General features: G+C 44.5%; 1 long non-coding RNA gene and 2 pseudogenes across 1 annotated transcript; 1 reads left to right on the forward strand and 2 right to left on the reverse strand.

The window, feature by feature from the left end:
- Window positions 1–844: 844 nt before the first annotated feature.
- LOC147269871 (uncharacterized) lies at window positions 845–6,992 on the reverse strand (annotated as a pseudogene).
- A 135-nt stretch (window positions 6,993–7,127) lies between these two features.
- LOC147269872 (uncharacterized) lies at window positions 7,128–11,808 on the forward strand. The gene is made up of 7 exons (XR_015111646.1): window positions 7,128–7,196; window positions 7,332–7,463; window positions 7,843–8,354; window positions 8,428–8,496; window positions 8,653–8,778; window positions 8,873–8,958; window positions 11,630–11,808. It is a non-coding gene; the product is annotated as an uncharacterized LOC147269872 (long non-coding RNA).
- A 136-nt stretch (window positions 11,809–11,944) lies between these two features.
- Window positions 11,945–13,152, reverse strand: LOC147269873 (uncharacterized; annotated as a pseudogene).
- Between the last annotated feature and the right edge of the window lie 3,817 nt (window positions 13,153–16,969).

The following is a 16,969-nucleotide window of genomic DNA, read 5'->3' on the forward strand; positions in this document are numbered from 1 at the left end:
TAACGCACCACGGTCCACCCTCCATCCTCACTGGCAAATGCCATGTTGAAAGTTGGAAGGGTGTTAACAGTTTGTAGTATTTATATTAGTCTTTTTTAATTTTTTTTAATTTTTTAATTTTATTTTTTTAATTCTTTTTATCTTTTTATTGATTTTTTTAATTCTTTTTTATGTTTTTTTATATAGGTTTTTATGTACAAGGGTTAGGCAAAGGAATGGTGCCTCGTCCTCTCCAGCGAGGACGAGGGAAGGCACGGTCCTTCCCCCCGGCTCCCCTCCCCTCCCGGGTCCCAAATGAACCAACCCGGTCTTGCCCCTGGGGTCTAGAAGTGGACCCAAATATGGCATGTTCTTGTAAACATAAGCATTCAGTTTGATCAGGTTCTGTTGATCACTTTCAGATAAAGAAGTGGAGTAGTTGAGCAATGGCAACCAGATCTGTGCGTACGGAAACCGCTTTTTGGCTGCCCGCACTGCCGTCTGCAACTGTTTGCGTGTTGTTTCCATAAATTTTTGTTCCCGACTGTTTAGTCCACATGAAATGACTATCTTCTCAACCAAAACATGAACAACAGCCTTCGAAAGAAGTGCTCCCATATGTCTAAAAGTAGCCCCCGGGAAGCTATCAATTTGAAGGTCTGGGAACCCATGGTGAGGTAGTCGGGACAAATTTGAGTCCCCAATGAACAGCCATTTCTTTGAAACTGACAAACTCCAATCCACCATCTTGCGGTCTGTTCTAATGTGTCTGGTTGGTCCAAATCTGTTGAGCTGTGGAGTGGAGACATAATCATCCCTCGCATTCTCAACAACCGTCTCTTCCAAATCCATTAAGTTCCCCCCGTCACAAAAATCGTCCTGTGTAAATTCTCTGAGGACCTGTGCCTTGACTGTGATGGTTTTGAGAGGAACCAAGGTAGGGGTATCCATTGACCATGACTGGTCTCCCTCTCCAATGGGTATCTGGCCCCGACCTCTTCTCAATGTCCTCTGTTCCCTCGGTGGCTGTGAAGACTGTATAGGGGTCAGTCTTGGAGATCTGTCATCAATTTCCTCCTCAAGTAGCTCAATCAAAGAGAGATTTTCCCCTGTCTGTGGTGTCTCGTGGGTAAGTTCCTGTACTGTTGTCTGTGTCTGTTGCTCCCTGTGTTGTTTTTCTGTGTTCTGTGGAGGTGGCGCCATCAATGAGTCCACTGTTTGTTGTGGTGGTGGTATTACCACCTCCTCCAAGAATTCCACCTGGGTGGAAGCACCATCCATTGTACGTCGACATCTTGTCAATCCCACCCCTTGTGTTGGTTGAGCTCCCTCTTGTGGATATGTGTCTGGTGTCTTGTCCTTATTGGGATCCACATCTGGTCCCATAGCCATCATCACCAGTGCCTCTGCATGGTCCACCACATCCCGGGGTAACCGTGGCAAATTCCTCCGAGCCCATCTGGTTGCCACTTCAAAGGCCCCTTTCCAGTCAAGCACTGGGTCCTTGGCTAAATCCCCCAAGGCCTCCTCCAAGGCTGCCTCATAATGATCCTGGAGGATCATCATTGTAGTATGACCCCAGTTTTTAGCATTGCCGGCAATCATGTCTGCCGTTTTTGAAGTAGGGGCTGCTGGTTTAATCATTATGGTCAGCACCTCCACCATCCGGGAGATCATTTGGGGCTGTGTCTTACCATTGTCCCCTGTTACATTTTGCAAATGGTGAACAATCTTGATCACCTTCTTCAACTGACGTGTCAGTTTCCCAAATTTTGGGTCTGCAAGTATGTATTGTCGTTCACCCCCAGGCTGAAAAAATCGACCCTGCTGCCTGTTCCAAGAGGCTCCCCGGCTAAATCGAAAATCCCCTCTGTTGTTAGCCCATCTGGGATTAGCTTGGCGTACCACATCCGCGTAGGATCTTGGTTGTGGAACCCAATATCTTGGTGGCAAGGGTGGAGGACGAGGGAGAGGTTGGAAACCCGAAGGAGGCACAGGCTGGTTAGGCAAAGGAATGGTGCCTCGTCCTCTCCAGCGAGGACGAGGGAAGGCACGGTCCTTCCCCCCGGCTCCCCTCCCCTCCCGGGTCCCAAATGAACCAACCCGGTCTTGCCCCTGGGGTCTAGAAGTGGACCCAAATATGGCATATTCTTGTAAACATAAGCATTCAGTTTGATCAGGTTCTGTTGATCACTTTCAGATAAAGAAGTGGAGTAGTTGAGCAATGGCAACCAGATCTGTGCGTACGGAAACCGCTTTTTGGCTGCCCGCACTGCCGTCTGCAACTGTTTGCGTGTTGTTTCCATAAATTTTTGTTCCCGACTGTTTAGTCCACATGAAATGACTATCTTCTCAACCAAAACATGAACAACAGCCTTCGAAAGAAGTGCTCCCATATGTCTAAAAGTAGCCCCCGGGAAGCTATCAATTTGAAGGTCTGGGAACCCATGGTGAGGTAGTCGGGACAAATTTGAGTCCCCAATGAACAGCCATTTCTTTGAAACTGACAAACTCCAATCCACCATCTTGCGGTCTGTTCTAATGTGTCTGGTTGGTCCAAATCTGTTGAGCTGTGGAGTGGAGACATAATCATCCCTCGCATTCTCAACAACCGTCTCTTCCAAATCCATTAAGTTCCCCCCGTCACAAAAATCGTCCTGTGTAAATTCTCTGAGGACCTGTGCCTTGACTGTGATGGTTTTGAGAGGAACCAAGGTAGGGGTATCCATTGACCATGACTGGTCTCCCTCTCCAATGGGTATCTGGCCCCGACCTCTTCTCAATGTCCTCTGTTCCCTCGGTGGCTGTGAAGACTGTATAGGGGTCAGTCTTGGAGATCTGTCATCAATTTCCTCCTCAAGTAGCTCAATCAAAGAGAGATTTTCCCCTGTCTGTGGTGTCTCGTGGGTAAGTTCCTGTACTGTTGTCTGTGTCTGTTGCTCCCTGTGTTGTTTTTCTGTGTTCTGTGGAGGTGGCGCCATCAATGAGTCCACTGTTTGTTGTGGTGGTGGTATTACCACCTCCTCCAAGAATTCCACCTGGGTGGAAGCACCATCCATTGTACGTCGACATCTTGTCAATCCCACCCCTTGTGTTGGTTGAGCTCCCTCTTGTGGATATGTGTCTGGTGTCTTGTCCTTATTGGGATCCACATCTGGTCCCATAGCCATCATCACCAGTGCCTCTGCATGGTCCACCACATCCCGGGGTAACCGTGGCAAATTCCTCCGAGCCCATCTGGTTGCCACTTCAAAGGCCCCTTTCCAGTCAAGCACTGGGTCCTTGGCTAAATCCCCCAAGGCCTCCTCCAAGGCTGCCTCATAATGATCCTGGAGGATCATCATTGTAGTATGACCCCAGTTTTTAGCATTGCCGGCAATCATGTCTGCCGTTTTTGAAGTAGGGGCTGCTGGTTTAATCATTATGGTCAGCACCTCCACCATCCGGGAGATCATTTGGGGCTGTGTCTTACCATTGTCCCCTGTTACATTTTGCAAATGGTGAACAATCTTGATCACCTTCTTCAACTGACGTGTCAGTTTCCCAAATTTTGGGTCTGCAGGTATGTATTGTCGTTCACCCCCAGGCTGAAAAAATCGACCCTGCTGCCTGTTCCAAGAGGCTCCCCGGCTAAATCGAAAATCCCCTCTGTTGTTAGCCCATCTGGGATTAGCTTGGCGTACCACATCCGCGTAGGATCTTGGTTGTGGAACCCAATATCTTGGTGGCAAGGGTGGAGGACGAGGGAGAGGTTGGAAACCCGAAGGAGGCACAGGCTGGTTAGGCAAAGGCAAAGGAATGGTGCCTCGTCCTCTCCAGCGAGGACGAGGGAAGGCACGGTCCTTCCCCCCGGCTCCCCTCCCCTCCCGGGTCCCAAATGAACCAACCCGGTCTTGCCCCTGGGGTCTAAAATCCTGCGTTGGACGGGAGCGACCCCTCCTCCCGTAACGCACCACGGTCCACCCTCCATCCTCACTGGCAAATGCCATGTTGAAAGTTGGAAGGGTGTTAACAGTTTGTAGTATTTATATTAGTCTTTTTTAATTTTTTTTAATTTTTTAATTTTTTAATTTTATTTTTTTAATTCTTTTTTATCTTTTTATTGATTTTTTTAATTCTTTTTTATGTTTTTTTATATAGGTTTTTATGTACAAAAATGAAATGTAAAAAAAATCAACTAAAAAAGACTCAAAAAGAGCTATTTATTTCTTGTATTAAAACACCAAATCAAATTCACGAATCAAATAAATGAAATAAATGAAATAAAAAATGTCCAAATGTGCCCTCGCGACGTTTCGACACTCCTGTGTCTTCTTCAGGCTGGGCACAAAAGAATGAAAAAGCTTCCAAACACCAGAGCATGCAATGCCTTCGATGGTCAGAGTCAGAATGAACTGAAAGTGAATATTACCTCTATTTATAGTGTTCCCTTTTGTTTAGTTAAAAAACAGTTTTCTTTAATACCAGTTTTTTAGTTGTCTTTTATTCCCATTATTTAACCCTGTAGAAACTATGTAATACTCCAATTCTTCAAGTAATTTATTCCCCTATGAAACCCAAATTGTTCCTCGCATATATTTTTAACCCCTTATTGAACAAATAATTTTAACCCTTAACATGAACTCACCATATACAGTATGAACTTTTTAATGTATTTCATTTAATAAAGCAAATGATCATGGATTTATTTGTTTATTTATTTCTTTATTAACTGTTTTAACCCTTAACATGAATTCACTAATCTGCGATATGAATTATTTTTATACGTATTTATTTTTAACTATGTAAAGTATAATTTATTTGCATCTTAATAAATAAATAATTATATAAGTTAATTCATTAAAGGAATTTGGTTAGGGTTAGGAATAAGATTAGTGGTTAGGGTTGGGGCGATATTAGGGTTAGGGTTAAGAAATTAGAAATTGGGTTAGGTTTAGGTACGGGGCTAATGTTAGGGTCAGAGTTAGAAATTGGTTAGGGTTTGGTTTAGGGTTAGGGTTTAGGGTTAGGGTTAGGGTTAGGGGTTAAGGGTTAGGGTTAGGGTTTAGGGTTAGGGTTAGGGTTAGGGTTAGATTAGGGTTAGGGTTAGGGTTTAGGGTTAGGGTTAGGGTTAGGGGAAGGGGAAGTTTCCATTCCGTTAAGGAGAGGAAAAGCACGGGCTCGTCACATACCGTAAATGTCCTCTGTTTAATCCCTTTTTTTTAAAAAATATAAATAATTGCAAGAGGAGGTCATATGGAATCGTTGATCATGTTAGAAACGGAGAAGATCTTTAGATCATCCGTCTAGGCTGGCCTTAGACGATCCTACGATTCTTGAACTGGTGGCAAGAGTCATAACCTCTCTGCCACCAGTGGATCTCAAATAGTAGAAGAAGTGAAAAGGTGTATTTTGTAACTCTATCAAAAAAATTTTAAAAAAATTAAGGGAACTTTCATGATTAAAAACAATACTAAAATAAGGGGGGTCGTCCCATCAACATTAAAATCAAATGTCCCGTCTTTCATTCAGACCGAGAGGATGGATGGTCTCTAGCTTTTGTATTAAAGCTGATTCCTTTGCTCTCCTCCCGCGGAGTGATAGGGATGCGGTGGACAGTGCCCCCAAGAGGACCAGGTTGGTAACCCCATGCACTCTGAAGTGGCAATGGAGGAGAGCTGTCTCGGTTTCTTTACGGATGCAGTATAAATGTTGATAAAATCTGTCTTTCAGTTTATTTTTTGTTTGTCCCACATATAATTTTTGGCAATGTTTGCACAAAATGATATATACCAGATTGGATGAATCTAATTGTAGTGTGTCATCCAATGGGGTTCCTTTTTTACTATGTGGGTTATAAATAAAATTGTATCTTCTAAAATGTATATGGTTTGTCTCCCTTTCGTTAGTCAATTCTGCATGGACGAGAAGGTCTTTAAGATTTTTGTTTCTACGGTAAGCATTGATCATAGAAAACTGTGCAAAGAAAGGCATGTCATCTTGGAGTTGAATAAAATTCCGTCTCATTTTATAGGTTAAAATCACAGAGGAGGAGGAAAAAGGAGTTACGAGGGGGATAATCCCATTTTCGGTAGGTTGGGAAGCAGGGGCAGTTATTCTACCTATTGTTTCCCTTTTTATTTCCCTCAGGAAGGACCTACTGTAGCCCCTCTGACGTAAAGCCTTAAAAAGAGTGGTTATGGCTTTTTCAACGTCCTCCTGGTCTGTGCACAAACGGCGGAATCTTATTAATTGGGACTTGACAATGCCTTTAAAAGTATGTCGGGGATGGAAACTGTGTTTATGTAAAAGTGCGTGTGTATCTGTAGCTTTAAAATATACTCGAGTTGCCAGATTCCAATGGTTGTTGTGCTTTTTAAAAAAAATCGTTGTATCTAAAAATTGGAGTTCCTCCGTCTGTATACTAGCCTTCAATTTAATCGTGTTGTGATGTTTATTGAGGATGTTAAAAAAATGATTAAACTCCTCACGCGAATGACTCCAGATCCCGAATATGTCATCCAAATATCTTAGGTAGAGGATTGGGAGTTTTGAGCATTTCAGGAATGCCGTCCTCTCCCATTCCGCCATGTATATATTGGCATAAGCGGGTGCAAACTTCTTCCCCATTGCTGTCCCATGGACCTGAAGGTAAGAGGAAGAGTTGAAAATGAAGTCATTTCTCTTAAGACTAATTTCCAGCAGTTCCAGGAGAGCATCATCTGGACGAGAGGGATCCGGGGATCTTGAAAGAACCTCCCTAACTGCATGGGGAGTCCTAAGGTGGTATCTATATTAGTATATAGTGAGTCAACATCAATTGAGAAGAGTAGTGTGTCAGGAGGAACTTCAATTGACCTGATTTTTTCCAAAAAGTCATATGTATCTTTAATGAAGCTGCCATGTTTCTGCGAAAGAGGATTTATGTGGGAGTCGATGTATTCCGCGATCCGGTTGGATTCGCTCCCACAGTCAGAGACGATGGGTCTGCCAGGTGGAATCTGGTGTGGAACTGTCCAGGTCTCCGGGTCTTTGTGTATTTTTGGTAGGAGGTAAAATTTCCTTGGATGCGGGAGAGCTGGACCTTTGAGTTAAGTTTTTTGTTTATGTGAAATGAATTTCCGTTTGTATAGGTCTTCTATAATGACATGCAGCTGATGTTGGGTTTCTGCTTGTAGGAGTTTCTCCAGGGGTTTATAATGCAGCGTGTTCCTAAGATGTCTGTCTGCTTCAATTAGGTACTGTGCTTTGTCCTGTATAACAATTTTAGAACCCTTGTCTGCCGGTTTCATAATTAAATCAAGGTTTTGTTGTAGTTGTTTTAGAGCTTCTTTTTCCGGAGGTGTTAAATTGAATTCTGATTCTTTTTTTAGGTGGAATTCCTCCAACATCAGATTGTCCTGCTCTATCATCCTTTCCAGTTCCGGTGGACTATTGGTACCAGAGGGTTCCCAGAATGAGGGCCCAGTGAATCTTGGTCCCTGACAGGAGACAGCATCTCTAAAGTAATATCTTAGTTTTAGTCTTCTATGAAAATCATAGAGACTGCGACGTAGGTCATTTTTATTTGTAGTAGTTGGTGTCGGAACAAAAAAGAGACCTTTCTCTAGTACGCTGCATTCGGCGTTATTCAGGACATATGAGAGGGAGAGGTTCAGGATATTACTATCCACAGGGTCGGGAAGTCCCGTACGCTCCCTCAGCAGTTTAACTGGTCTAACCAGTTTGTAAGGATGGCATCTGCTGTAGATGCTGTCCAGTGTACCTGGTCCGACTTCACCTTGACATTGCTGTCCTGGATGCCGTGTAGAATTCTGTATTTTTTATTAAAAAATTGGTTTAATTGAGTCATCCTGTCCTGAGTTTTTCTGTTTTGATTTTTAGAAACCTGGATCAACGGGAAGAATATTTCCGCATGTGGGAAGATGTCCTTTGCCGCTGAATAATGCTGGTGAAATTGTTTTCTGACTGTTTCCATCAGTTGATCACTCAACACATTATTGAGACCTACAGCCAAGATGATTTTATGGGTATTCGGGTGTATTGGTAGTTTCCTAATGATTGCTGTTAAATGATGAGCCTGTGCCCCAGGAAAGCTGTCAACTTGAAGATCTGGAATGTCAAAATGGGGGATTCTGGCCAGATTTGAGTCCCCCACGATTAAAAAAGGTGACTCCACTTTTAAATTCCATGTAGAGATCTTATGAAATGTTCTCTCATGGCATGTGGGTTTTTTTCTGTGGGCGGAGTGGGCTGGTCTCGCAGATGAGGTCGGGCTAGAATTTTCCGAGCCCCTTGAAGGGACCGTGAAATCCCCTTGGTCCAAGAACCTGGGATTTAAATTGGACTTGCGGGCACCCGAATCCTGCAGCAGAAGGTTAGCCGTCGTCCCCAAGGTAAGTGGCCGTTCTTTGTCTTCGACCCGTTCTTTATACCTCATGTTTATTCCAGAACTTTGATTTGTTTTAGGGGGAGCAGAAAGAGGGTCCCCTGAGGTGAAGGCGTCGTCAATTACAGTCGATGAAGTCGTAATTAACGGTAAGTAAGCTCCTGTATTATCAGTATTAAGTTTGATGTTAATGAGGTCGGAATTCAAAACAGATTGTCGTGTTTGGGGGGAACGGGAACCATTTTCTATCTGACGGGTTTGTCCAAGTTCCCTCCACGTTTTGATATCCATTTCCATATTCGGAGGGACCACAGGAGACGCAGGTGTAGAGGAGATGGGATGGTTCAGGCCATGCGGCGCCACTGTATCGGAGCAGGAGGGGGAGAGGACATCCTCAAGCAACACCACGACATTAGAGAATGGTGTGGTCGGTGAGGGCTGTGTTTTTTTATTATTGTTTTTCCCACCTAGTGGGGTCCGCGGAGATGGCCCTCTCTGAAAATTCCTTTCCTGTCTTTGGTGCAGGTTTGGAGAGGCTGGACCCTGGTCCATATGGACATCCGCCATGATGGTCATCCTCCTTTTAGGGGTTCCATCCCGGTCTGAAAGAGGTAAGTGTTTGGTGTATTCCTCCGCGAGACCCCCTAAATTCAGGGAGGGAATTCGGAGTGTTTCTCCTTTCCATTGAGAGGTCTTATGATGTTGGGGATCTCGTCGAGGTTTTGGAGAGATATCCTGTGGCAAGCGATGGATGGTGTGAGGCAGAACTGAAGAATGGTAAGTTTTAGAGGTTAAGGGAGGTTGAACTTTCTCTGTATCTGTTTGATGGATTCGGACTAAAAAAGAAGGTTGTCCAGGAACTCCCAAGGGGGTTGATTCAGGTAGCTGCGTAGGGGATGGGCAAGATCCTTCAAGGGGGTTAGGATATGGTAAAGGGACAGGGGATTGGTCCAGTCTTCTCTGAGGGTTAGGATTAGGTAAGAGGTCCGGGGATTGATCCAGTCCTCTCTGAGGGTTAGGGTTAGGTAAAAGGACGGGGGATTGGCCTAGTCCTCCCTGAGGGTTAGGTTTAGGCAAGGGATCAGGGGTAAGGTTAGGGTTAGGGTTAGGTAAAGGGACCAGGGATTGACCCAGTCCTCCCTGAGTTAGGGTTGGGCAAGGGATCAGAGGTAGGGTTAGGTTAGGATTAGGGTTAGGGCAGGGTTAGAGTTAGGATTAGGGTAGGGGTAGAGTTAGGGTTATAAAATTTGGAGCGTCGTTCGAGGATGACACTCAAGGCACAGGCCATTCTCCCCCCTCTGATCCCAATTCCCCAGGCTATAATACCTCGACTTGGTTTCCAACTAGGGTTAGGTTTAGGCACGGAGGTTGATTCGCTTAGGTTTAGATTTAAAGATTACAATTCAGTTAGGTTTAGGCAAGAAGGTGGATTCGGTTAGGGTTAGGGTTAAGGGTTCAAATTCAGTTAGGTTTAGGCACGGAGGTTCAAATTCGGTTAGGTTTAGGCAAGAAGGTTGATCTGGTTAGGTTAAGGGGTAAGGCAAATTAGTCATAGAATCAGAATTAACATTTTAGGGCCAGATTTATTATGATTTGGGGTCAAAAGGTTAGGTTTAGGCACGGAGGTTCAAATTCGGTTAGGTTTAGGCAAGAAGGTTGATCTGGTTAGGTTAAGGGGTAAGGCAAATTAGTCATAGAATCAGAATTAACATTTTAGGGCCAGATTTATTATGATTTGGGGTCAAAAGGTTAGGTTTAGGCATAGAGTTCAGTGAGGTTAGGGTTAGGATATGGGGTTGGGTTAAGGCTAGATTATATTATTAATCTATAGCATAAGCAAAGGGTTAGGGTTAGGGGGGGTTAGGGTTAGGGTTATAAAATTTGGAGCGTCGTTCGAGGACGACACTCAAGGCACAGGCCATTCTCCCCCCTCTGATCCCAATTCCCCTGGCTATAATACCTCGACTTGGTTTCCAACTAAGGTTAGGTTTAGGCAAGGAGGTTGATTCGCTTAGGGTTAGGGTTAGAGATTAAAATTTGGTTAGGTTTAGGCACGGAGGTTGATTCGCTTAGGTTTAGGTTTAGAGGTTAAAATTCGGTTAGGTTTAGACACGGAGGTTGATTCGCTTAGGTTTAGGGTTAATTTTGGTTAGGTTTAGGCACGGATCTTTTTAGGCATAGAGTTGAGTGAGGTTAGGGTTAGGATTTGGGGTTGGGTTAAGGCTAGATTATATTATTAATCTATAGCAGAAGCAATCAGAGAGAAGAGATCACAATAGGTCTGGTATCTTAAAAAACAGAGCGAGAGTACCCTCTAGTGGCCAATGTGGAGAATAGTATTTTGGTAGCCACTTTCACATCCTCTTCTCTCGTGCAGAGGGTTAGGGTTAGGGTTAGGGTTTAGGGTTAGGGTTTAGGGTTAGGGTTAGGTTAGGTTAGGGTTATAAAATTTGGAGCGTCGTTCGAGGACGACACTCAAGGCACAGGCCATTCTCTCCCCTCTGATCCCAATTCCCCTGGCTATAACACCTCGACTTGGTTTCCAACTAGGGTTAGGTTTAGGCAAGGAGGTTGATCCGCTTAGAGTTAGGGTTAGAGGTTCAAATTTGGTTAGGTTTAGGCACGATGGTTGATTCGCTTAGGTGTAGGTTTAAAGGTTAAAATTCGCTTAGGTTTAGGCACGGAGGTCGATTCGCTTAGGTTTAGAGATTACAATTCGGTTAGGTTTAGGCAAGGAGGTTGATTCGGTTCAGTTTAGGGTTAGGGGTAGAGGTTCAAATTCGGTTAGGGTTAGGCAAGAAGGTGGATTCGGTTAGGGTTACGTTTAGGGTTAAGGGTTCAAATTTGGTTAGGTTTAGGCAAGAAGGTTGATCTGGTTAGGTTTAGGGTTAAGGGTTAAGGCAAATTAGTCATAGAATCAGAATTAACATTTTAGGGTCAGATTTATTATGATTTGGGGTCAAAAGATTAGGTTTAGGCATAGAGTTCAGTGAGGTTAGGGTTAGGATATGGGGTTGGGTTCAGGCTAGATTATATTATTAATCTATAGCATAAGCAATCAGAGAGAGACACAGTAAGAATTAATAAGAGGTCAAAGGTCAATTCCACTCCTGAGGGTCAGACATGAAAAAAAAGAAAAAAGGAGAAAAGAAAAGGGAATCTTCTCTTAATGATTTCACTAATTAGGCATTATGAATCACACATATATACATGTAATATTATTCTTTCCAATATTTTGAATAATAATTACTCATCATCTTTTTATTATTATTTATCGTTTAGACCCAATGGCTGAAGAGTATCCAGGAGGCTGATCCACTTTCTCTCTGCTCTCCTACGTTGTGGTGTGGACCAGTGTGGGTTCCCTTCCAGAATGGTGGTCTTCAGTGCGGTCCATCCATGTTGTATGAAATGTTGTATGAGTGGAATGTGTGTGTGTTTTGCTTTTTATAAATGTTATGTTTGTGTTGATAAAATCTGGTCCAAATCGTGTAACCTGTCTCTCCCACATATTGTGTGTCACACACCGTGCAAAAAATTAAATATACACAATTTCTAGACTCAATACTGGTTCCTGATTGTGTCTTAAAAACATTATTATTGTGTCTATTGCGCACCCAAAGATGGTGCTGAAAAAATTGTCCGTGTTCTAAGGACTTAGGATTCCTCATAGGTTTGAGTTTGGCCTTTACCAAATAATCCTGTAAGTTTTTGTTTTTCTTATAGGCAGCAATAAGTCTATGATTCTGGAGCAGTGTGGAGTCCTCAATCCCCTGTTTGAAGTGTTTCCTAATCGCTCTGACTAAGTTAACAGCGGACGTAGAATAATTGATAACTATAGGGAGAAGAGAAGAGATCACAAAAGGTCTGGTCTCTTTAATTGTCTTGAGGGATTTCCTCAAAAAGGAGCGAGAGTACCCTCTAGTGGCCAATGTGGAGAATAGTATTTTGGTGGCCACTTTAAAATCCTCTTCTCTCATGCAGACTCTGTGGAATCTAAGAAGCTGAGATTTAACAATTCCTGCGTAGGTATGTTTGGGATGGTAACTAAATTTATACAATAAGGAGTGAGTATCTGTTTTTTTAAAAAATATTTTAGTGTCCAATTTATGTGTGAGTAAAAAATTAGGTCCTTTATATGTAGTTGTGTCAGAAAATCAACAGAGGTCGAATCAGTTACAGCTTTCAATTTAATAGATGCGTTATGATTATTGAGGGTGTTTAGGAAGATCTCAAAATCCTCCCTCGTGTGCTGCCAGATTCCCCAAATGTCATCCAAGTATCGGAAGTAATAAAGAGGTTTTTTCGGGCAAGTTAGAATAGCTGTTTGTTCCCATTGAGCCATAAATATGTTCGCGTAGGTGGGGGCAAATTTCTTTCCCATAGCCGTACCTTTAATTTGTAAGAAATATTTGTTATTAAATTCAAAATCATTCCGAGTTCAGTTAATTTGGAGTAGTTCTAATAATTCTTTTTCTGGTCTTTTAGAATCAGGATATTTGGCAAAGATATTTTTTTACGGCCTGAATACCCTCCGAGATCACAATATTAGTATAGAGGCTGTCGATATCGGCAGTGAAGAGGAAGGAATCTGGAGGGATAGAGAGCTGCTTGATGTTGTGGACAAAATCATAAGTATCCTTGATGTAGCTCTGGTGTCTTACAGAGAGAGGGTTGAGGTAAAAATCGAGATACTCAGCTGTATAGTAGGTTTCGCTGTTGCAGTCAGTCACGATAGGTCTACCAGGGGGGATTTGATGAGGTCTGCTCCATTTCTCAGGCTCCTTATGAATTTTAGGTAACATGTAGAAGCGTCTCGGTCTAGGTTCCTCCTGTCCAATTAAGTACTTCTTCTGTTTAGCGTTAATACATTTTTTCTCATATAATTTCTGTGTAATTTTTTGTATCATCGGGATAGCTTTTAAATATATAGGTTCTTCTAGTGGGGTATAGTAATTTGTATCTAATAATTGTCTATTTCCTTCCCAAATATATTGGTCCATATCCATAATTACGACCGCAGTCCCTTTATCCGCTGGTTTAATCACTATGGATTGGTTACTTTGTAAAGTTTTTAATGCGTCTGCTTCTGCTGGGGATAAATTAGGTTTTGTTCTACTGATTTTAAATTTAGTATCAAAATATTGAATATCTCTATGAATTATATTTTTAATATTTTCAGGTATTTGGGTTAATGGAGGGGTCCAATTGGATTTTGGGGTAAAAGGTGGGGGTTCCGAATCATTTTTGTCTTCAAAATAAGCTGCGATTTTTAGTTTCCTGTGATATTGTTGGAGCTCAAACCTTGCGCTATATAACATATTCCTATTGCTGCCTTTAGAAGGGATGAATGAAAGCCCCTTGCTCAATAGAGAGCGCTGTGCCGGGGAAAGAGTGAAATTTTTACTCAAATTAATCACACTTTTATTCCCCTCCTGAGCAATCAGGTTCATGGGGGCACTTAGTTTAGGAACTGGTTCCAATGATCGAGGATACGTGATGCTGTGGTATGAGTCCAGTGAATGCCATCCCGTTCAGTAGAGAACTGGCTTCTACAGAGCTCAGGGATGTGTTGGTAGTTGGAACGTATGTGTTTGTTAAGTGTGTGAAGGTGGACCTGTTCACGCTGAGGGAGAACTCTGGAAAAGTTGATGATGGGGATCCAAACCGCGGCCTGTGGAAATTTAATTTTGGACATCCTGAGAAGTCTCTGCAGTTCTTTAATAGATGTCTGGGTCATTTGAGCTCTGTTATTGAGGCCCAGTGATAAGATTACCGTTTCCACAAACGAGGCTGGTTCCATTTTAGCCAAAACACCTTGAATGTGTCTGAACGTAGCACCTGGGAAGCTGTCCACCTGTAGGTCCGGAACTTTAAAAGGTGGAATTCTGGCAATATTGGAATCTCCCAGAATTAAATGTTTTTCCCTCACTGCTAGGCTCCAGTTTTTCATCTTAAAAGAGGTGTTGATATGTCAAGTAGGCCTGTGTGTGGGTGTGTGTGGTGGTGTTGAGTTATCGATTGTGGTGTTTATGATATTACCACCAGATTTGTTAAAATCAAAACAAGGTTGACCAGTGTTTTTCCTCAAGGGGGACATTGTGGTATTCCCCCTGGGAGTGGTCACCTGTGAGTTACCTAGGAGATCCTCAAGCTTGTCGGAGCTTAAGTCCAGGAGCACCATCTGGTCCGGGACAGGAGCTGTAGGTGGCGCTGTTAACGGAGTCGATGTTCCCAGTACCTTGGACTGCGGATCTCGGTGTTGCGGTTTATTTGACGAGGGATCCTCTTCCAGCAAAGGTGAGTGGGGTTGAGAGGTAAGGATGGGCACATCTTCATGTATGTTGGTGCGAGAGGCACGTCTAGTCTCTGCTGCCTGGGTTCGGTGTCCATTGTTTCAATCTCCGATGGTGGGGGACGTGTTGTGGAGGGCACCGTATCTTGATCATCAGATTGTGAGGAGAATGACCAGTCTCCCCTTATGTCCGTTCTTACCAGTGTGGTTTGTGTTTCCACTGATGTGAGGACTTTGGGAGTGAGATGGGGAGGAGGGGGAGGGAGAGAGGGAGGAGGTAAAGTTGGCTGTGTAGCTAGTCTCCCATGTACTTGTGCGGTGACGATAATTTGCTGTTGTTTACGAGGGGGAGGAGGAGGAGGAGGAGCAGGAGGAGGTGTCGACGTCAGCTGATGCACCTGTAATAGTGGCGTCTCCTCCATATCATCAGATGCGGCCTCGACAGGATCTGGGTTCCCCCTGTCCGCTTGCCTGGTGATGAGGAGCGCCTCTGTGCGCTCTACCGTTTCTGGGAGAAGACGTCTCCCGAGGTTGCGTCTAGCCCAGTTAGCCGCTATATCAAAGGGCTGCTTCCAGTTTGGATCGGGTAGAAGTAGCAGATTTTCAGTTTCTTGTTCAATTATGTCTGAGTGATGATCCTTTAAGATCAACATCGTAGTCACTGAAGAAACACACTCCTCGATGTCAATTTAATTATTTAAACTAGGGGAGGCGAGTTTTGATGGGCAAGTCCGTGATTTGTCAGCAGAGCAATGGCGAGGGCCTCAGACACATCTTCAGTTCTGAAATCGCAGCCAGGAACAGAGCATCCAATGACAACCATGGCTTTTTCATGAAGAAACACACTCCTCGATGTCAATTTAATTATTTAATGACAAAGATGAAGAAGCCCTGCAGTGACACAAAACAGCAACATAAGCTTGAGCTAAAAAGTCTAACATGTATATATAACACTTATTTTAAAAGGTAACAGTAACAATTATCAACAATAATGATAGAGTGAGCAGACTTATATAAATTAAGTCGACCAGCTTAATACTTTCTCCTCGACACAAACATACCTCATGCAACTGGCTCACTGACTCCTAACTGAGGCGGTTCTAACCCCAACCTAACCCCTAGCAGCCCCTAGTGGCCGGCAGTGAACTCTGCATCCCCCCCAGTCCGGAAAGCTATAAACTGAGATAGGTTAACGGACTCAGTCTTGCACCCAACGGCCTGTCTCAGGTTCATATCGTCTGGGTGGCCTCCTCATGCGGCCCGGCTGTGGGGCCTGGGGCAGCGAAGGTGGCGACCATGGCGTAGAGGGCGACATGTCTGGAGTGGTGTCTGCAGGAACAGGGCCACCATGAGTGTCGGGGCCAGAGGCCACCCCATCACCAGGTGCCGGCTGGGAGGCGTCCAAATCCTCGTCCCGGGGTCCATCTGCACGTTGACTGATCTCAGGGGGCGCCACCTGGCCCAGGTGGACGGGTTGGGGTGCTCGTTCCAGTGACGAAGGCGGCAGCAACATCGCAGCTGGCCGCTCTTGGGCAAAGGGGGTGGGTGGCGTAAAGGCGCGGAGAAATCGCCAATTGCGCAGAGTCAGACGCCCTGAACTGTCGACCTTAATCCGATACTGATCGTGACCTAGGGACTCCACCACCCCTGACCTGTCCCACTTGCGTGGGCTCGGTCCCTGCTGATTCTGGAGGAAAACCCTCTCACCAAGTGCCAACGGGCGAAGTGGCCTTGAGTGAGTCCTCAGAGACTCAGTGGTGCGGGATAGCCGGGTCTGGAGGGCATCCTCCTTCGCCGCCCATGCCTGGCGCCAGAGTGGTCGGTCGAGAATTTCTCCAGTCTGTTTGTGAAAGAGAGCGAATCACGAAGAGGGCGACCAAAGATGATCTGCGCCGGTGAGAGGTAGGGTTAGGGTTAGAGTTAGGGTTAGGGTTTCGGGTTAGGGGGGTTGGGGTTGGGGTTAGGGTTAGGGTTGGGGTTGGGGTTAGGGTTAGGGTTGGGTTGTGTAAGTGAGGTTAGGGTTAGGTTAGGGTTAGGATTACGGTTAGGTATAAGGTAAGAGTATCATCCCACCCAAAAGGTTAGGGTTCGGGTTTAGGGTTAGGTTTAAGGTTAGGGTTAGGGTTTAGTGTTAGGGTTAGGGGAGTTAGGGTTCGGGTCCGGGTTCGGGTTCGGGGGATTCGGGGTTCGGGTTCGGGTTTAGGGTTTGGGTTTAGGGTTCAGGTTCGGGGTTAGAGTTCGGGGTTCGGGTTCGGGTTAGGGGGTTCAGGTTAGGTTCGGGTTCGGGGTTCGGGTTCGGAGGATTCGGGGTTCGGGTTTGGGGTGAG

This window comes from Aulostomus chinensis, chromosome 2 (genome assembly GCF_037954235.1).
Source record: "Aulostomus chinensis isolate RoL2024-O1b breed Wild chromosome 2, RoL_Achi_v1.0, whole genome shotgun sequence".
In the NCBI taxonomy this organism is placed as follows: Eukaryota; Metazoa; Chordata; class Actinopteri; order Syngnathiformes; family Aulostomidae; genus Aulostomus; species Aulostomus chinensis.